Source organism: Malania oleifera, chromosome 7 (assembly GCF_029873635.1).
Source record: "Malania oleifera isolate guangnan ecotype guangnan chromosome 7, ASM2987363v1, whole genome shotgun sequence".
NCBI classification, from domain to species: Eukaryota; Viridiplantae; Streptophyta; class Magnoliopsida; order Santalales; family Ximeniaceae; genus Malania; species Malania oleifera.
The window spans coordinates 26000468-26013673 of record NC_080423.1 but is presented as its reverse complement, the minus strand read 5'-3'; the positions used below and the strand labels follow the sequence as shown (position 1 = coordinate 26013673).

The window sequence follows — 13206 nt, the reverse complement described above, 5'->3', positions numbered from 1 at the left end:
CAAGTTTTCATAAAATTTGGGACGCAAGAAATTAAATTAGAATTTTAAAACTTTTAAAATTTCTAGCCATTAACAGTGTTTAGTCATTTGGGCCTTCGGGTTCAGTTGTCAGAACAGTTCAAAAACTCTGAAAAATTTGAACTGATATAGGGTCAGTCATTTGAAGATCCTGTTCAGACGTCTAAGGTGACACTTCAATTGTCTAAGGATCTAGTTTAGATGTCTGAGGGTATACTGCCTCTTCAGAATCTGTTCAGGAAATTCTTCAACCATCTGAATAAAATCTTCAGCTATCTAAGGAAATTCTTCAGACGTCTAAAGTGAACCTTCAGTCATCTAGACAGACAAAAATATGATTTTCAGATTTTTTTTCAAACACAACTTGCTCTCTTATTTTAATTACTTTATAAAATATTTTTCGGGGTTTTAGAAATAAGGTCTTTAAGTCCATAATACCCCTAATAAGCTTCAAAATATTTTCTCATGATATTTCATTTATGAAGTACTTACATTTCATGTCCTAAAGCCCTATATTCTAAGCTTGAAGTCCTTCATGTCATGTTCACTTTGTGTTTCCTTGGACTTTTGCTTGAATTAGCTTTAGTTTCATCATCCTTTGTACATTTCGGTGTTGCTTGAGCTTCTTTAGGATCTCTTTGAACTATGAATATGTCTTTGAGGCCTTAGTGATATTCAGAAAGTTCTTTTGAATCTTGGCTTTTTGAAGTTCTTGAAATATCATCACTTGAATACAAACACGTTAAACTTTTCCTTTTTTTTTTTTTTGTTACCATCAAAACAAGATGTGAAAGCCTTGTTAGGCCAACAATTTCCCCATTTTTGATGATGACAAATAAGGAGCAAAAATTGAGAAAACCTAAAAAAATAGGCTCCCCATTACAATAAGCATATTGTTTAACAAATTTAAAGTGTTGTTTTTTCATATATTAGTCCAAAACTCAAAAAGTCATATCTATCATAACATTACTCATATCATTACATACTTATATCATTGGATACTCATAATTTTGCATATTCAATATGTTTGACATCCTCTTCTATACTATATGCATTAAAAAGTCATATCTATCGTAACATTGCTCATATTCATTAATTCAGCATATGCATATGGATTATGTCAAAATCATACTTTTGTATATATTTGCTCTCTAAAACATCTCTCCCCCTTTGACATCAATCAAAAAGAAATAAGCAAGAGTAATACAAAGAGCATAAAACATAGATATATAGATAGATAGGCATCAAGAGTCAATAGTCATACAAACCAAACTTATCACAAAAGTCAACTAAGCAAAATCAAAATATAGAATTGTTTAAGAATACAACTTAGAAATGAGAAACTCAATCATCAACATCATCATCATCATCATCCTCTTCTTCTTCATTCTCATCATCCTTTTTTTCTTCATCATCATCATCATCATCATCCTTTTCTTCTTCATCATCATCATCCTCAGATTCTTTATTACCCATGGATTCCCAATATTCATATTTCTTTTCAAAACTTAATACTTTCTAATTTAAGCCTTGTATGATTCATTCATTAATTGAGGCCAACAATTTTCATTAGTTTCAATAAGATAAGCATTAATAAGCTTGAAAACAAAATTTTATCCTTAATTTTTTTTAATATCCTTGTATGATTTTCCATAGATTTGATATCAATTGAAATTGAAGGATTTAGTCATAGTATTTCATCTTGGTACCCATACTATCTTGGGTCCGGATTGTTTCACAAGGGATGTTTCTTTTACTTTCTATACTTGTTTAGTTTTCACACCCTTTCTTTTTAATGGACATTCAAACTTTATATGTCCCTTCTTTTTATATAGGTAGCATGTGGTATGAGTGTAGGCATTCGAAGAGGTACTAGCATAATTTTTAAAGGCTTTTGTAAAGTGTCCAATGTAGAGATTCTTTTTCTTTGTATTCTTAATTCCATTGAATCCCATGTTTCTTTATTCAAAGACATTCTTTGTGAGCCAATCATTTTGTCAAAAATTTCTTTTCCTTTTGTGAAATTGTGAATGATTTTGGTTTGATCCTCGATTTCTTTCTTAAGATCATAGATTTTTGAATTATGTATGTTTTTATCCTTTTCTTGATTTTGAGACATTTTTGTGATTTTATTCTCTAATTCAGAGATATATTGATCTTTTTCATTTTCCATAGAGGATTGAGATCTCAAATCTTCTACTTCCTTCATCAACTTTTCATTATTGCTTTCTAATTTTTTGATTTTCAAATCCTTTTCTTTTTTAGTAAGATTTTTAGACTCTAATTCATTCATCACAACTTCATTCTTATTTTCTATTTTCTTGATTTTTGAATCTTTTTCTCTTTCAGAAAGTTTAATCGTTTCTAGCTCTTTCATAACTTCTTCATTCTTGTTTTTTAATGATGTGTATCGTTTGGTCATATTAACTAACATCTTATGCGCCTTGAATAAATCATTTTGTAACTCTTCATAAGATAGCATACTTTCATCATTGGATTCATTAGATGAATCACTACTATAATCATTAACCGATTTGGATGAAGTGCTTTGTTCTTCATCATCGTCCCATGCCAAATAGCAAGTATAAGCAACTTCTTGGTCACTTGATTCATTATCGGAACTACTTGTACTCATATTGTCCCAAGTAGTGGCTTTCATTGCTTTTTTTTTTTTGGAATCCTTCTTAAATAGTGGACATTCTAGTTTTATGTTTCATTTTTCTAGCAATTATAACATATGGGGATTTTATTTTTTGATTTCTTTGTATTGGTTTCTTCTTCATCTAATTCCAAGTTTTGGATTTTTCTCTTGAATTTATTCTTCCTTCTAAGAATTTTTGCTAGCTTCTTGGATATATAGGCTAATTCATTTTCATCCATCTCTTCTTCACTATGACTAGAGTTTTCTTTTGATGTTTTAAAAGCAACAGATTCTTGGGCTTTAGATTTTCCGCTTCTTTCATTCATTGCCATTGCATATGTGAGGAGAGAACCTATAGGTTCATCTAAGGAGGTGTTTTTCAAATTTTGTCCTTCCGTTATGGCTATGGCTTTTAGTTCACATATAGGTGGCAGCCCTTTAAGAATTTTTATAATCATTTCATAAGTGGTGTAAGTTTTTTCTAATGCATCAAGGGAGTTTATTATGTAGGTGAACCTAGTGTACATACTAGTGATGGTTTCATCTGGGTTCATCCTAAAAGCTTTATACTCGCTAGTGAGCATATCGATTCGATTGTCCCTTACATCAATAGTACCTTCATAGGTTACTTCTAATTTATCCCATATCTCCTTGGCTGATTTGCAAGCCATGACCCTATTAAATTCATTTATTTCTAGAGCACAATATAAAACATTCATAGCTCTAGAATTTATTTGTAACATCTTATGGTCTTGGTCGGTCCATTCTTTTTTTTTCTTTGGGTACTTCTTTACCATCTACAAGTTTAGTGGGGATAAGGTCACCATGTGTGACAACCCTCCATGCTTTCCAATTCATGGTTTGAAGGTAGATCCTCATGCGTTGTTTCCAAAATGTGTAGTTTAAACCACAAAAGATAGGAGGCCTAGTTGAGGATTGACCCTTTCCAAAGGGAGCTACGCCTATCTAAATCATTAAGATCTTTGAATAGCTACTAATTAAGATTTTCTATAACATCGCTCTAATACCAATTGAAAACAAAGGTGTAGTCCCAAGAGGGGGGGGGGGTGAATTGGGTTATTAAAATTTCTTTTAAATTCTTTTTATGAATTCTTTAACTTATTGTTGATGTAGCAATCACACAACAAATGCTTAGTTCTTATTCAATCCACAACCACAAAACTTAATCAACCAATCAAATCAATCAACCATAAATAAGTAACCAATCAAATAACCACTCAATATTCAATCAAGATATGCTATGCAATTCTATTCGCAATTCTCAGTGAATGTATTAGATTTCTCAATATAATAATCAATATAACTTCCACACTCTTTCCAAAATTCAGATTTCAAATTAATCAACCAACGTACTCCCTTTCGGTTTTCACAAGCCCAAAAACAAATTAAACTTCAGTTTATTTAATTTCCAAACTTTGTAGCTTATATGATCATGAAAATTAAAACATCCACGTAGTTTATATGTTTGCTGAAAATTAAAGAGAGTAAGGAAAGAGAGTGAAACCATGATTTTTATAAGGTTCGGCTTATCCCCAGCCTACGTCCTCACCTTTGGAAAACCACCAAAGAATTCTACTAAATCAGTTCCTTTCCGGGCAGAACAACACCGTTACAAGCAATACCCCACACTCAACACTCCTTCAATAAGCTAGAGTAGTCACCTCTCCAAGCGATATCCCCTTGCTTGGTTCAACGATCCAAAGACCTTGGACTTGTCACAATCTACAAGAGAATCAAAAAGAATTTTTGTGTACAAGAACACTTTCAAACAAGAGTAGGTTAGTACAAGTTCAGCACTATATACTTCAAACTCAAATATCAAAAGAGTAAAGATTGAAGCTTAGAATTGATATCACCAATATCTCCTCAAGATGAGAGATTAGCACTTAGACTACAGGTGATGTATAATCAGTACGTCTGAGATTCTCAGCAATTCAGATCAACAAGAGTGAGAGCTAGAGAGAATTTAGAGAGCTTTGAGAGTTTTCAATTTCTTGGTAAGTTTGATCTTGTAAACACATGTATTTATAGGTTAAGAAAAGTGTTTTCGTGTTGCCTAGGATTACTTGGAGTATTTTCCAAGTTTTCATCAAATTTGGGTTGTAATAAATTAAATTAGAATTTTAACGCTTTTAAAATTTCTAGCCGTTAACAGTGTTTAGTTGTTTGGGCCTTCGGGTTTAATCGTCTGAACAGTTCAAAAGCTCTGAATAATTTGAACTTATACAAGGTTAGCCATCTGAATATCCTGTTCAGATGTCTGAGGTGACACTTTAGTCATCTGAGGATCCAGTTCAGATGTCCGAGGGTATACTCCCTCTTCAGAATTTGTTCAGGAAATTCTTCAGCCGTCTGAATAAAATCTTCAGTCGTCTGAGGAAATTCTTCAGATGTCTAAAGTGAACCTTCAGTCATCTGGACAGACAGAAATATGATTTTCGGATTTGTTTCCAAACACAACTTGCTCTCTTATTTTAATTACTTTATAAAATATTTTTTGAGGTTTTAAAAATAAGGTCTCTAAGTCTATAATACCCCTAGTAAGCTTCAAAATGTTTTCTCATGATATTTCATTTATGGAGTACTTACATTTCATGTCCTAAAGCCCTATATTCTAAGCTTGAAGTCCTTCATGTCATGTTCACTTTGTGTTTCCCTGGACTTTAGCTTGAATTAGCTTTAGTTTCATCATCCTTTGTACATTTTGGTGTTGCTTGAGCTTCTTTAGGTTCTCTTTGAACTATGAATATGTCTTTGAGGCCTTAGTGATCTTCAGAAAGTTCTTTTGAATCTTGGTTTTTTGAAATTCCTGAAATATCATCACTTGAGCACAAACACGTTAAATTTTTCCTTTATTTGTTACCATCAAAACAATATGTGAAAGCCTTGTTAGCCCAACAAACTCAATTCTACAAGCAAGTATGTATGTAATTACTTAAAGCAATTAAAACATTCACAGTTGTTCAAGTACAACATACATGTGCGGAATTGAAAATACAAAAATTAAGTAGAGAGTCGACACATAATATGTTATCGTGGTTCAGACGATACTGCCTATGTCCCCGCGTTGGCTCACAAGCACAGGGATTCCACTATGGCTCACTTAATGAGTGGAGTGGCACCTAATACAACCAGGTCAAATTAAAGCAAGGCTGACCTCAGCCTTTATAATCAATCTTTCCAATTTGGATTAACGCCCCCTTAGGCCATGCCTAGAATACAACCAATTCAAAATACAAAGTGTGTACAAAATGAATGCTTCTCTAACAAGAAGATTTGTACCAGTATAATCAACACACTACAATATGATAGGATATGATAAGTTCAATGTAATTTAAATGTCTACTCTAAAAAATAATGTATGTATAGCAGTCAGAGTATGAGAGTGTATGTGTAGGGATCTTTGATTCAAAATAACAATATCAATCACAATGCTCAATATCAAAGATATGAAATACCCAAGCAAAAATCTCTTAAATATTTTTCAAAAATAAGCTCATGAGATATTTAGAAAATAAGTTTGCCAAAAAATATTTTCTTCACAACAAAGGACAAGCTCTTGAGTCTTGCAACTAGAATGCAAAGACTCACAAGCTTATGAAAGTTTCCCCATGAAATATATTTATGGATTAAATCATGGGGGAAAAATTTTGGCTTACTCTCAATAAAAACACAAAATCAATCAACACAATGAGAATGTAAGCTTGTAATGGCAATGTAGATTATCTCAAAAATACTCTCACCAAAGTAGTTTTTACAAAGGAATGAGAATGGGTGGAGTATGTAAGCTTGAATGTGAAAATAGGGCTTAAGGAATTTTAGAGGATATTTTGCTAATGATATTTGCTAATCGGTTGCTAATCCAACCAAATGAGGGGGTATATATAGATACCCCAAAAATTATAACCGTTCGGTACCTATTCGGTATTTTTGATAAAGTTTAAATAGGGTTAATGAAAGTTAACCACATTTTAATCTTGGTAAAATTTGAGCAACTCGAGAGGTTCGTTCGACCATTTTGAGGGTTCGATCGACCAGATTGCTTAGTTCGGTCGACTAGGGAGTTTTTGAACTGAAGTGTTGGTCGACTAGATATGAGGCGATTTTTTAACTTTCAAGGTTCGGTCGACCGGGCTAAGTTCAGTTGACCAAAGTTGAACGTTCGGTCGACTGGGCCTTTTTACATCTGGAAGTTCGGTCGACTAGGATGTTGGGATTTCCCACGTTCTAGTTCGGCCGACCAGGGCATTGTCGCTCATTTTAAGGACGGTTGACCAACTGGTCAAGCTTTTGGCCTTTGGGAGGTTCGGTCGACTGAAGATCTATGTGTGTTCTGGTTTGGTCGACCGAACACACAAAGTTTGTGCAATAAAGTCCAAATTTTCATTTAAAGTCACCCCTATTCACATAATTATAACTTCTAAGTTATAAGGGACTTTTCATGTGATATTTTGGTGACCTAAAGTCAATCTATAGCCTTAAGCATTAACTCCAAAAAATCGGATGTCAGTTGATCGAAGGTGATCCCAACGGTCCTGTGGTTCCCTATGGTCAAACTATGGTTATTAAACTTATCTATCCTATCATGCATGCAATACATTAATTATTACAGACCATAATTAATATTACAGACCTTGAATAATATGAAATATAAATTACAAAATAAACACTTTGGGTCTTCAGTTTCTTTCAAGTCCATGTGTGTGCACCATATGAAACTTCCAATTGATCCTGCACACAAACTCATCAACCATTAAATACCAGAGTATTTTTCATAATCAAAATGGGATATGACCTATAAGGTCAACAGTTTGGTTTGTGTTCTTTGGACCCAAAGATGATTCCTATAGACCCTGAGATTGAGAAATCCTGTAGGTCACTTAGGAAGCCAACCTCGATTCCTGAGTTTGCTAAATTTTCTAAGCCAAAAGTCATGGCCTAACAAAACCCACCAATTCCTGCTGACCAAATCCCGGAACACCAAGCTCCCCGCCTACCTGTGGTGGGAGGGCAATAACTTCAGCCTCTTAGGAATTACTTTGTGCCTAATGCATACACTTTTCCGTTTTGCATCTAGTTCCCAAATGATCAAGTGACCTAATTCGAGATAAAGATTTCTATCATCTCGATGTTGCCCACTTTTTGTGGGAACTCCATTGAAAATCGTTACCAGCATCTGGATGAATTCTTGGAAATTTGCTCCACCATCCACATACCCAATTTTAGTGATGATGCTCTTTGTCATAGGCTCTTTCCATTCTCTCTAAAGGATAAGGCCAAATATTGACTGATGTCCTTGGAGCCAAACTCGGTGGCCAACTGGCCCACCATGCAACACAAATTTAAAAAAAAACACTTCCTAATTGGGAAGACGAACTAGCTTCAAAGAGTCATCACGAGTTTCACACAGATGGATGGGAAACTCTTTTTTGAGACTTGGGAGTGCTTTAGGGACTTACTTTGTAAATGCCCACATCATCAAGTCCCAAAGTGGCAATTAGTCCAAACCTTTTATGAAGGGTTAGCTGAGAGAGATAGGTCGATGGTTGATGTATCATATGGAGGTGCTTTCCTCACAAAGCATGAGAATGAGGCATGGGTTCTCTTTGAAACCTATATGAGAATTCTTAGCAGCACACCGCTGCTACTCGTAGACCCCCCAACCTATCCACCTCCAAACCTAAGGGAGTTTATGAGCTGACCACAGACCATGACCTAGCACCCACTTTACACACCATATCGAAAAAGCTAGATCAGTGCTTGTACTTAAGACAACAACAACAATCAAAGGTTTGTGCAAAAGTGTGTGCGATTTGTTCCGACCCCTTCCATTCCAGCTATAATTGTCCACATGTGCCATCCCAGTTTGAGCTTGTGTAGGAAGAAGTTAACCCTATCTATAATTAGTATGATAGACTATCAAAATAACCACTACTCTAATATGTACAACCCTGAGTGGAAACAACATCCTAACTTATCATGGAGGCCATAAGCTCCAAGTTTATAATCCCAAATACCTCCATATGTCCCTAATGCTCAACCTCCTCACCCATACCATAATTCTCAGAATCATTCCATGCTTACCTCGAGAACTTCATCATTTCAGCAGCCACCTCCTCCTCAGCCCAAGTATGATACATTTTAGGAAACGATGCTAAAAGCCCTTAAGAGCATTGAGACTGACTGCCAAGTAGATCGATAGCTCCTTCACCCTCACTCCCTATCTATTACAAAGCTAGAAGCCACCATGGGGCAACTAGCTACTACCTTGAGTCAGAGAGATGAGGGCAAGTTGTCGAATTAGCCCTTAGTGAACCCCAAGGGACAATACATGGTGGAATGTGAACCGAACGCTGATCCCTCATCATTTCATAAGTTGACCTAGGCGATGGTCACTCTTAAGAGTGGCAGGATGATAGAAAATAAGGTAGAGGAGCAATTGAGCCAGGAAAAGGGTGAGGAATAAAGAGGGAAGGTGTAGATATCCGAATAATTATCGTTATTTAATAACAGAAGGGTAAGAAAATTATTCAGGGCCTCGTCAATGAGCATAGGGGATTTGTCAACGAGCATAGGGGATTCGTTGATGAGAACACAAGAGGGGCTCGTCGACGGGGACACATCACTTCGACGAGAAGATACCAAGGGGATGTATCACAGTTCTAAATTTCATCGACGAGAAGTGAGCATTCATTGACGAATTTCCTTCTTGACCTCGTTGACTAAGTGACGTGGCTCATCGACGAAGGCTAGTGTATAAATAGGTGTAAATCTCATTTTCGGCCGAAAATCATGCGAGAAACTCCTTTCTCTCTCCTCAATTCATCCCTCCTCCCTTCTCTCTAAGATTTCAGGCTAGATTCCGAAAATCATGCGAGAAACTCCTTTCTCTCTCCTCAATTCATCCCTCCTCCCTTCTCTCTAAGATTTCAGGCTAGATTCTCGCTGATTCGATGATCTGAAGCCACCATGACACTCCTGGGAAAGTTCTCTACAAATCTATTAGAGTGGATCGTCGGTGGAGCTACCTTGAAATTCATCCCAAACTCAAGGTAAGACTTTTTCTTCGAAATTTAGTCTTTCCATATTTATAGGAAATGTTATATACGAAGAAATACTGAAATTTAGTTCTGAGAGATGTTTATTTCAGGGTATTGAACGGGAAACCTTGCGAGTGTAGGACCTGTATATTTTAGGGGGTTTCTTTTCAGAAATCAAGTAAGGGAGCAATGATTTTTCCATGAAAATTATTATGAAATTACTAGCAAATTTATGTTCAGGAAGCATATATTATATGTGAGTATCAATGAGAGAATGTATATTTGGGAAAATACGACTGTTACACTATAGTGTATGTTTTAGTATAAAATGCCAGAAAATATGATTTTAGTATTGAATGTATAGTTTTATTCTGCATTGTGTGGCATGAATATTATTTTTACGCAGGTTATATGATGTCAAAGTAGTTTTGCAAATAAAGTATATTTTAGTGATTTTCAGAGATTATGAAATAATGTAGCACATTATGATTTTAAAATACATGATAAATAAATTATTTATTCAGATTAATATGTATGAAATGTTCGGTGCAAGGCTGTGATTGATAGCTAGTGCGAGGCCGTGTATGATGTATGATTTCGGTGCAAGGCCGTATATATGTATGATTTTGGCGCAAGGCTGCAGATATGAAAGTAAACGGTGCAAGGCCGTATGTATGTATGTTATTATAGAAAATGCTATCAATTTATTTACATTAAAAAATATATTATCATGTATTATATGTTATCAGAACCCGGATGATAGTTTAGTTTAGTTTCAGAAGCACGATACTGTAGCTATATAAATCAAATTATTACAGTTCAGACTTATGCAAACCGCCCCTACAAGTGGAGAGTGTGGGAGATGGATAGTTGATGTGGCTTTTAGTGTAGATTTATAAACGTCCACCTGGTAGTCCGGACCAGGGTGTGGCGGGCCCATCATACTTACAGACATTTTTAACTCGGCAGTGGTTGGTCGGCCATTGTCGGGTCCCACCTTCGGGCCACACAACCTGTTATAGGGGATAATACATGACATCAGCTAACTATACATCCTGAATAAATTTTAGTATTATTAGTTATATCAGACAATTCATGAACAGTATGATTTATTAGAATTATGAAATTATATGTTTACTCAGCTATGTTATGATCAATGTTTTCTAGTATGTGAAATGTACTGTATATCTATTATAGTATAAAATATTCATGTTGCCACATAGTTGTATTTAGTTTATTTTCCCTTACTGAGAGGTGTCTCACCCCAACTTAAATAATTTTCAGGAAACCCAGAAAGACAGGGGGATCGAGGCTGCCGTTGAGTTAGTTGTGCTACCCCACTAGGAGGGTAAGTTTTGAACTAGGATCAAGAGATTTTTGTTGTGGGATCCTAGATATATATTTGGATGTTTTAGAGATTGTATATAAACATAGTATTACTATGGATTGTAATTAACTCTAATATTATGCACTATATGATTTGGTGATGTAATTTAATTTACTACTGCTTAGGTTTCCAATGTGCATGACAGGTGTGTCCCCGTTACCCACAGGTTCAGGTTGACTATATTATATGTGATTTATTATGTAGTAAGTTAAGCAGGTCGTTACAGTTTGGTATGAGAGCCTAGGATGCTAGGTTTTGTAGACTCTAGAATGCAGCAGTAATAATACCAGAGTATAGGATAAGGGAATTTGAGGTCTGGTTTTGTAGTCTAGATGCAGGACTTCCGTGATGGTTTGTCTGATTTTCATAGGGTGATGATTTCAAGAAAGTCATGGTAAACTATCATTGAGTGGGGTATCTAAGTTACAGGATTGAACCTTGAATTGAGATCAGGAGTGATGAAATAGTTAAGGATATATTATACTAGTTAGATGATATGTTATGGAGATAGGGTCCTAAATTAAGTTTATTGTCTTTTCAGGATGGACCCTGGAGGCAGTAGTGCCCATGCTAGTGGAAATGAGGGTGCTGGGCCCTCAGGCACTATGGGTGGTGGTTCAGATGTAGTTTTACGTAGTGTGACACAACAGGTTATGGCTGAAATTGTCATGAATTCTTAGGAGCTGGGTGGTTTGTTTGTAGGCTATGACAGCTCGATTGAGAAATTTATTAAGATGAATCCTCTGACTTTCTTAAGGGGAACTGACCCTACTGTTGTTGAGGACTGGGTGCAGGAGATCGGGAGGGTATTTGCAGTGTTATAGTGTACTGAGGAGCAGAGAGTGCTGTTCGCTACATATAAATTGACTAGAGAGGCCGAGAGATGGTGGACGACAGTGAAACTTTTAGAGCAGCAGAGGACAGTACCTATGGAGATGACATGAGAGTGGTTTAAGAAGATATTCTTCGATAGGTATTTTCTAGCCTCGTCCAGGGAAGCTAAGATTGAGGAGTAACTGAATCTGAAGCAGGGACAACTGTTGGTGCAGCAGTATATGGCGAGGTTTATTGAGTTATCTCGTTTCGCCCCGTACATTATTCCAAATGAGGTGAAAAAGGTATAAAAATTTGAAAGAGGTATGAGGAGAGAAATATATAAGCAGGTGTTAATACTGAAATTGTAGGATTTTGCCAAAGTGGTTGATAAGGCCACTATAGCAGAGGTTGGAGAGCGATTGGAGGCCGAGGAGTAGAGATAGAAGAAGAGATTCACACCTTATGGTTCCCAACAGGGGGTTGGTCGTGGTTCATGGAAGAGAGATGGCTACTATAGAGATTGGAGGCAGAAGATAGGGAATCATGGTTTCTAGGGTGTGCAGCCACTTCCAGCTTGCCCGACTTGGGGGAAGAAACACCCGGGTGAGTGCCGTGTCGGGCAAGGTATTTGCTACCGGTTTGGAGAGCCAGTGCATGTGATAAGAGATTGTCAGGCTCAAATTGGGGCTACTCTCACTCCTAGACCTGCTCGTGGAGGCTATCAGGTGCCACGTGGAGGCCAGTAGAGGAATATGGCTTTAGCCAGGACTTTTTGCTTTGACGCCGGGTGATGTTGAGGTAGCCGGTGATGTGGTGATAGGTGTGGTTAGTATGTTTTCATTTAAAGTCATTGCATTATTTGATTCAGGTGCCAGACACTCGTTTGTGTCTTTGGGGTGTATTAAACTATGTGGGGTAGACACACAATTATTAGACATTGAACTGTTAGTGACTACACCGACCGGGTCAGCAGTGAGGTGTAGTAGGGTGCTCCGAGGCTGCCCAGTTGATATTTAGGGGAGAATTTTGTCTGTTGATTTGATAATGCTGAACATGTACGTGTTTGATGTCATATTCATCATGGTTTGGCTAGCAGCTAACTTTGCCAGTATAGATTGCCGTTCAAGAGAAGTGATATTCAGACCCCCAGGAAGACCAGAATTTAGATTTATAGGATCACGAGTGCAATCTTTACCTCATATAGTTTCAGCTATGCAGGTGAGGAAACTGCTCCTGAGTGGTTGTCAGGGATTTGTGGCCTCTATGAAGGAAACCGAGGAATG

At 36.5% G+C, this 13206-nt stretch overlaps 1 non-coding gene across 1 annotated transcript; it reads right to left on the bottom strand.

Moving 5' to 3' along the window:
- Window positions 1-8058: 8058 nt before the first annotated feature.
- LOC131161057 (small nucleolar RNA R71) lies at window positions 8059-8164 on the bottom strand. The gene has a single exon (XR_009138219.1). It is a non-coding gene; the product is annotated as a small nucleolar RNA R71 (small nucleolar RNA).
- Window positions 8165-13206: the final 5042 nt, after the last annotated feature.